Source organism: Physeter macrocephalus, chromosome 3 (genome assembly GCF_002837175.3).
Source record: "Physeter macrocephalus isolate SW-GA chromosome 3, ASM283717v5, whole genome shotgun sequence".
NCBI lineage: Eukaryota > Metazoa > Chordata > Mammalia > Artiodactyla > Physeteridae > Physeter > Physeter macrocephalus.
The window spans coordinates 18346977-18355397 of record NC_041216.1 but is presented as its reverse complement, the minus strand read 5'-3'; the positions used below and the strand labels follow the sequence as shown (position 1 = coordinate 18355397).

The following is an 8421-nucleotide window of genomic DNA, read 5'->3' as shown; positions in this document are numbered from 1 at the left end:
GCATTGGCAGGCGGATTCTTAACCACTGCGCCACCAGGGAAGCCCCGATAACATTTTATTAAATACAAATACATTTATATAAATTTCTTGAAAATTCAGCTATTCAGAAGTTCTCCCTCTTTTCCTATCATGTTAAATAAAAAGTGCCTCTCAGGATCTTAGTCTGGTCTTCCCAAATATACTTTTCTTTGTCATTGAATCTATTTTTATGTTTCACAGGAAAGTTTGTTTTTATTTATTATTGTGTACAGTATGGGAATACTGAAAATCTTATGGATGAAAAGAGACAAAGTTATTTTTAAGTATATTTTTAAACGTTAAGATTATTTACTTTATAAAGTTGTATAAATCATCTTTCTGTGATCACATGACTATGATTAGCAAAGAGAAGTTACATAGTATTTCATATTTGGTGGGACTTGTTTAATAGAAAATCCTTTTCTACCTGACACAGGATTTTTATTAGACCTTTAGGTTTTAGTTCAGATGTGACAATTTTCACTTGCCTTAAAACGCATACGGTTTTGCCAGTAAGTCAAATGTGAATGTAATTCTAATTCAGAACTAAAAGCCATCAGTAACTGGTCACATTCATACCAAGATTTAATTAGTACTTTCCAATGTGAAGTTGGTTTTGGTTTTTTGGCTTTTTTTCTTTTAGAACTAATGGGCATTGCTTTGCCATCATAGAAGAAGATGACCAAGGAGAAACCACATTGGCTTCAGGGTGTATGAAATATGAAGGATCTGATTTTCAGTGCAAGGTAAGACCTAATTTGAGGCCTATGAAATAAAGGGAGGGGCCACAGGAAAAGCGTTGATTCCCCAAGGAGAAGTGTGCCTGGTCTGCACATGGCTGTGTGCAGTAGTTAACCTACATAAGAAAGATGTGAGTTTCATGTTGCTTGTTCTCAGTGAAGCCACATTGAGTCAGTCTTCCAGGAGATTACAAGCATTTGTGACTTATTCTAGAATGTCAACTGGGATCTGTGTCACATTCACTAGAGGAAGAAGAATTAATTTATTTAACATTTACTATTTGCATTTAATATGCTAAGTGCTTGGTATATTTTACCTCATTTTCTCCCAGTTACCCTATGAGGCAGATATTTTTTATCCTCCGTCTTATAGCAGAGGAAACTAAAGCCCAGAGAGAAGTAAGTTCATTGCTTAGGGTCACAAAGTTAATAAATGGCAAAGCTGTGATTTAAGCTATTTGATTCCCAAATCCTTGTTTCCATAATACTGTGCTGCCCCCAATCTGTTGTTGGCAAAGTCTTTCTTTCCCTTTTAAAAGTAATGTAACATTTAGCTATCTGGTTTACAGCACTCCTCGTTTCTAAAATCTTTAAATCATACCGCTTTCAGCCTTCTCCGAAGTGCTCTCAACTTCCTGTGATGTAATTCACCTAGCTGAGAAGATGGGAATTCAGACAGAACACAGAAACATTGTAGGGTCTCTGCATACTTCTGGGATACCAATCCCACTTACTAGCGTTTGGTCTGCCTTCTTCATTCCTGTAATCATCCTTGATAGAGAAGACTGAAACAAAACGAGAGTTAAGGAAGTGTTCGTTTTCTTTGTCCTCCATTACCTGGTATTTTGTCGGCAATACTACATCCATTGCTTGGTGGTCTTTCTTCTAGCACTGCCAAAAACCCCTTCCTGATTTTTCTTTACATTTTCTGTCCTGCAAGGCTGAGCTCATTTTGAACTTTAGCCATACTGGGACTATTCTTGGATGCTTCACGCTTCTTTTATTCATCTTTAGTTGTATACTCTTCATTCCATCCTTCATGTAAGTTTTCTCTAGATCTGGGATATTTTTTTCAGAGTCACCTGTGTAACTTCTGACATGTCTCTCTTTTCTCTTTCTTTTTATGATCATTTAAAGGTAAAAAAAATTGTTAGAAAGTTAAAAATTCAGTTAAAATGTAAAACTTGTGCTTTTGGAGGTTTCCAAGTACTCTTGACCCATCTTACCTTCTCTTATATAATCTCAAGTCCCTTATAGAATCCCATATAGATTCCCCTATGGAATCTCATTTTCACATTTTTAAAGGAATACCTGATTATACCGGGGTTTCTCCTTTCTACCCATCTGATATTTAAGAATAAGAAGGTTGATTTCTGCTTATATTCTTGCTACTTCTATGACGACAGACAATTCCTTTCTGTTACTGTTTTGGTCTGGAATGGCACTTCTTCCAGGTAGTGCTGAAATGTCAGCATTCAAGTTAAGAACTTCTCAAATACTGTACTTTTAATCAAATAAAACTTCACATATAATTTTTGGTATCTGTTCCCATGACTACAGTCTTTCCCTGTGCTCATTTTCTGATCTATTAGGGACACATATCTGGTTGGTGGTCTCCCAAAAACTCTCAGAAATATTGTTTCTATATTTTGCCCTTATCCTCACCACATACACTTCAACTTGCTTCCATACCAGGTTCATTAGTTTCAACATAGTTGTTATAGGCAGAATCAACTGTATCTTCTGCCTACTTGACTACCTTTTCTAACCTGTCATTTCTTTGGCCTAGGACACGCTCCACTTTTTAGTCAGATCTTAAGTCTCATCCAACTAAGTCTCAATACTACTATGAGATCATATTTACCCTGCTAGTCTATCACTGTAATAAAATGTATTACCCATGTTTTTTAGGAAAAGATCTCATGATTTTAAATACTTTTTTACTAAAAACAAATGAATAGTCATATCTTAAGATATGCCAAATTTTGGGTGAAAAATATATATAAACTTTTGTTTATCTGTAATTAAGTTATAGTCTAGTGTTCTAACACACCATGCACATACATACATTCTTCTTAAGAAAAAACATTTTAGAGTCTTTACAACACTATTTCACGATAGATTTAAATTTTTCAATAATCACTTTCACACAAACTTAGCAGGTCCTTTTCACTCACTGAATTAGAAACTGTATTTTATGAATATTTTAAAAATTAATTATCAGTTTCGTGTATCAGATTATTTCTAATTTTCTTCCTTTAGGATTCACCAAAAGCCCAGCTACGCCGGACAATAGAATGTTGTCGGACCAACTTATGTAACCAGTATTTACAACCTACACTGCCCCCTGTTGTTATAGGTAGGTTAGCAGAGAAAAGTGCAATCATGATTCTCAGTGAAATATTTTCTCTGGTTTTAACAATAAGCAAGCTTTCTAGAGTTCAACACTACAAGTTATTTTTTCCTTTTAAGATGTGATCGAAAGGTAATATGTCTTTTTCATTGTTTACTTCCATTATCAGGTCCATTTTTCGATGGCAGCATTCGATGGCTGGCTTTGCTCATTTCTATGGCTGTCTGCATAATTGCTATGATCATCTTCTCCAGCTGCTTTTGTTACAAGTAAGATAATTATTTTGATGCAAAATATTTTGTTGAATATTAGATATAAACAGTTGTTCTTAAAGCCAGTAGGCAGAAACCATTGACAATGTATTTCAGGAACCATTAACTTGTATTTTCTGGTTATCTCCTTTAATTAACTATATTATAGTTTCTTAAGGGAACAGAGGACCTTACTACTAATCAATTAATTGGACACTACATTATACTTCTTGTTATGTTCATGAGTACTTAAGATATTCTTATTTATAGAATATTGAACTTTCTTATATCTAAATTTAAAAACCTGACCCCATATATGCACTACCAAATGTAAATTAGATAGCTAGTGGGATGCTGCCGCATAGCACAGGGAGATCACCTCTGTGCTTTGTGACCATGAGAGGGGTGGGATAGGGAGGGTGGGAGGGAGGGAGACGCAAGAGGGAAGAGATATGGGAACATATGTATATGTATAACTGATTCACTTTGTTGTAAAGGAGAAACTAACACACTATTGTAAAACAGTTATACTCCAATAAAGATGTTAAAAAAATAAATAAATAAAAATAAAGTGAAAAAAACAAACAAACAACCCAATCCAAAAATGGGCAAAAGACCTAAATAGACATCTCTCCAAAGAAGACATACAGATGGCCAAGGGGCATATGAAAAGCTGCTCAACATCACTAATTATTAGAGAAATGCAAATCAAAACTACAATGAGGTAATACCTCACACCAGTTAGAATGGGCACCATCAGAAAATCTACAAACAAATGCTGGAGAGGGTGTGGAGAAAAGGGAACCAACCCTCTTACACTGCAGGTGGGAATGTAAATTGATATAGCCACTATGGAGAACAGTATGGAGGTTCCTTAAAAAACTACAAATAGAATCACCATATGACCCAGCAATCCCACTACTGGACATATACCCTGAGAAAACCATGATTCAAAAAGACACATACAGGGCTTCCCTGGTGGTGCAGTGGTTGAGAATATGCCTGCCAATGCAGGGGACACAGGTTCGAGACCTGGTCTGGGAAGATCCCACATGCCGCGGAGCTACTAGGCCCGTGAGCCACAATTACTGAGCCTGCGCGTCTGGAGCCTGTGCTCCGCAACAAGAGAGGCCGCGATAGTGAGAGGCCCGCGCACTCCGATGAAGAGTGGCCCCCACTTGCTGCAACTAGAGAATGCCCTCGCACAGAAACAAAGACCCAACACAGCCAAAAATAAATAAAAATAAATTTTAAAAAAAGACATATGCAACCCAATGTTCATTGCAGCACTATTTACAACAGCCAGGTCACGGAAGCAACCTAGATGCCCATCGAAAGATGAATGGATGAAGAAGATGTGGCACATATGTACAATGGAATATTACTCAGCCATAAAAAGGAACAAAATTGGGTCATTTGTAGAGATGTGGGTGGACCTAGAGACTATCATACAGAGTGAAGTAAGTCAGAAAGAGAAAAATACTGTATATTAACGCGTATATGTGGAATCTAGAAAAATGGTACAGATGAACCAGTCTGCAAGGCAGAAATAGACACACAGATGTAGAGAACAAACGTATGGACACCAAGGGGGAAAGCAGGGAGGGCGGTGGTGGTGGGATGAAATGGGAGATTGGGATTGACATACATATATTAGTATGTGTAAAATTGATAGCTAATAAAAACCTGTATAAAAAAAGCGATAACAGCAACTCGATTGGCTGTATGAATCAAAATTTTATTAACAACTCCTGAAACATACAATCATATCTCCATTTGAGAAATAAATCTCTCATCTTGCAGCCTACAGAAACTGAAAACCATCCTTCAACCTTAGCTGAGCCTACAAGAAATATAAGGCAAACACTTGGAAGCCACACAAACCAGGTCAGCTGCTGCTACCACTACAATACTGGGGATATGGGAGGCTGTTGCCAGTCTCTGTAACCAAGGAGTTTACATCTGAACATCCACGTGGGACATACAAGATCTTGGATCCCTACAAAAACAAGGACTTGGAACTAAGATTCTTATAAAAATCCCTGAGACTCCTAACAGAGTGACAGTCTCAGTGAAAAGGAAGCTAAAACAGTACACAGACCAAAATAAACCAGTGAACCAACATAGAGTGATGACAAGGAAGGATGTTTGGTTTCAACTAGGTGTAGAGAGACTGCTGTCATCCTGAAAATTAGTACACACAGGGAATGCGTTTACTTTGTGTGCGGTAAGAAAGTTCGTTTAGGACGTTAAACTCAGATTAAGTTCTAGCTAATGTTTTCCCTAAGACATGCTTTGAGAGGAGCTGCCCTCAATCCACATCCGGGAAAGCTTAGTTGAAGATAAGTTCATAAAACAAATTTATAAAATATACAAAGAAACAATACACCATGAGCAAAGCCAGAGAAGACAAACAGTAAGATTAGAAACCTCCCTCTGCCAGAAGAATTTCAAATAATAGTTTTATATCAAAAACAGATAATGAACGTAAAAGAAAAAGAAAAAATCACTATTATTTTTAAAAGTGGAAAAGTTCATGTTACACAGCATGCATGTCACACAGTACATACACTCATTAAATTGCACAAAATGAATTCCTGAATGATGAGTGGGGAACGTTTTTCCACAAGTTCTGAAATTCTCTCTTCTTCCCCACCAAGTATAATGAAGCCATAATAAAAATTCCTAGGACTTCAAGAAATCAATTAATACAGGGACTTCCCTGATGGTCCAGTGGTAAAGAATCTGCCTTCCAATGCAGGGGACGCGGGTTAGATCCCTGGTCGGGGAACTAAGATCCCACATGCCGCAGGGCAACTAAGCCCACACACCTCAACGAGAGAGCCCACGTGCCGCAACTAGAGACAGAGAAGCCTGTGCGCTGCAACAAAAGATCCCGCATGCCGCAACTAAGACCCAACGCAGCCCAAAATAAATAAGTATTTTTAAAAAGAAATCAATTAATACAGATTTTTGCACATTTAATTACTGAAGTGATCATATGAATCAAAAGTCTGGCCCATCTCTGAGGCTTTTCAGAGTACCCTGAAGATACAATCCTTGTTTTATAGGGTTTGCCCTTCAACCCCTAAGCATCCAGAATTGCTGCAATTTGCTCCAGTCAGAAATATGATCTAGAATAGTGGCAAGAAAATGTTTTCTAGCAGAAGTAAGAGAAGGGACCATACACCTTAAGTCTGACTTTACTGCTTTAAACAAGTACCTCTATACAAACTACTGCATATTTCTATGCATCACACCTGTCAAAAGCAAATGGTTTCTGAAGCCAGCTTTAAAGTGTTTCATCCTCAGGTAGAGACAGTAAGAACTATTCTCAAAAGTCAGCAACGAAAGACTGATATCCAAACCAAATTGTTACAATTTTAATATCCTCTCAAAGTAAACAAGGTATGCTAAATAAGTGCAAAAAAGATGGGAATCATTAAGCATATGACACTTTCAGGTCGATATTATCTACAAGAATGATGATGAGTTAATTTTCATGGTTAACTTTTGTAGCAATAACATTAAAAAATATTAATACTGAAATCAGAGGGCCAGGAATGTTTCTGGTAAGCCTTCCAATTTAAAAAATGCTAGAGGTGCATGGGTTCTTGAGGTTCATTTACTTTGAATTTTGAACAGTGTAAGATATAAAGGGAAATTACAGAACTTCTAGTTCCTTTAAAACACATTCATAGGTTAAAAAAATCATGAAACTAGAAAAATGCCAAGACACTTTCCTTCCTGACATCACTAACCTGTACCTCATCCCTAATCATGGCAAAAGACAGTTCTTTCTTTTAGCTATCTTCTGGTTTACTGCTGAATAATCTATATTCTCTTACTAAGGTGCTGGTGACTTATATTACTAATTCCAAGAGTATTTGCATTTCGAAAAAAAATGTACCATGGTATGAAGACAACTTAACCCCAAATTCTGTTTGTCCATTTATCCCTGGGAGCTGTCTTGCAATATCAGGCCACCTAAGTGACAAACTGTTTACAAGAATGAATGAATGTCAGGGATGAGTAGAAGTGGGATTTCAGTGCAGAATTCTGCTTTATACTGATTTCAGTTCTGAGATATGGTTTGTATCTTTGACTGTATTCCCTGTGCCTGCTATTCTTTCTATTATTTGTTTGGATGTTTTTTTCAAAACATTTGTCTTCAATAGCTTCTCCTATTTTTGGAACTAGCACATCACTAATGGTTGAATGACAACTCACATGTAGGTAAACGAAGGGAAAAAATGAAGGGTCAAACAAATTACTATTCTCCATCAAACAAGTGTTCTTTGGAGGGGCATTCACCTACAGCCACACCAAAAGTAAGATTGCTTTTTCAAAGAGTTACAAAAAAGCCCCAGGTCATCACCCCACCAAGGAGGAAGTTCCTAACATAGTGAAGGAACTATGTTTCTGGAGCATACTGATGCTTATAGAGGCCGGTCTATTGAGGAAACAGGCGTTTTATAAATATTTATGATAAACTCCTCCCAGTCCCAACTGCCTGGCATTGTTTGCTTTTCTGCTCTGGTTTACTGTGGAACTAGCTGTTCTACAGTTCCAAAGAACCAGACACCTCTCAGAGACCTTCATGAGGAAATTACCTCGAGAACTGAGCTGGGTGGGAAAACCACATCTTAAAGGTAGAGATCAGGTTTTTTGATTTGCCAAGTTTCTCAATTAGACAGGTCACAGTAGGCAATAAATATTGGGGATGTGGGTGACTAAAACATCTCCAGTACAAATCTAGATCAACTGCTGGGGGAGCAGTCATTTGTCAAATTGTATAACTTAACTTGACAGGTACACAGAGAGCAAATTATACAGTGTAGGGCAATGTTGGGCTATGATGGGCGATGCTGACTTGTTAAAAGCCATATTCTTATGGACTACTGACATAAGAATAGTTGATAAGCCTCAGATAACTTTTGATTAATATTATAAAAACCTAATGGTTAGATCCAAGATTCCAGGTGATGCTACATTAAAAAGAAATAATTTTGAATTCAGAAGAATATAATACTTTGACAATATTAATGATAAAGTAATA

At 37.0% G+C, this 8421-nt stretch overlaps 1 protein-coding gene across 15 annotated transcripts in view; it reads right to left on the bottom strand.

Moving 5' to 3' along the window:
• Positions 1–8421, bottom strand: part of EIF4G3 (eukaryotic translation initiation factor 4 gamma 3) — a 384857-nt gene that overhangs the window by 133358 nt on the left and 243078 nt on the right. The window lies entirely within an intron of this gene.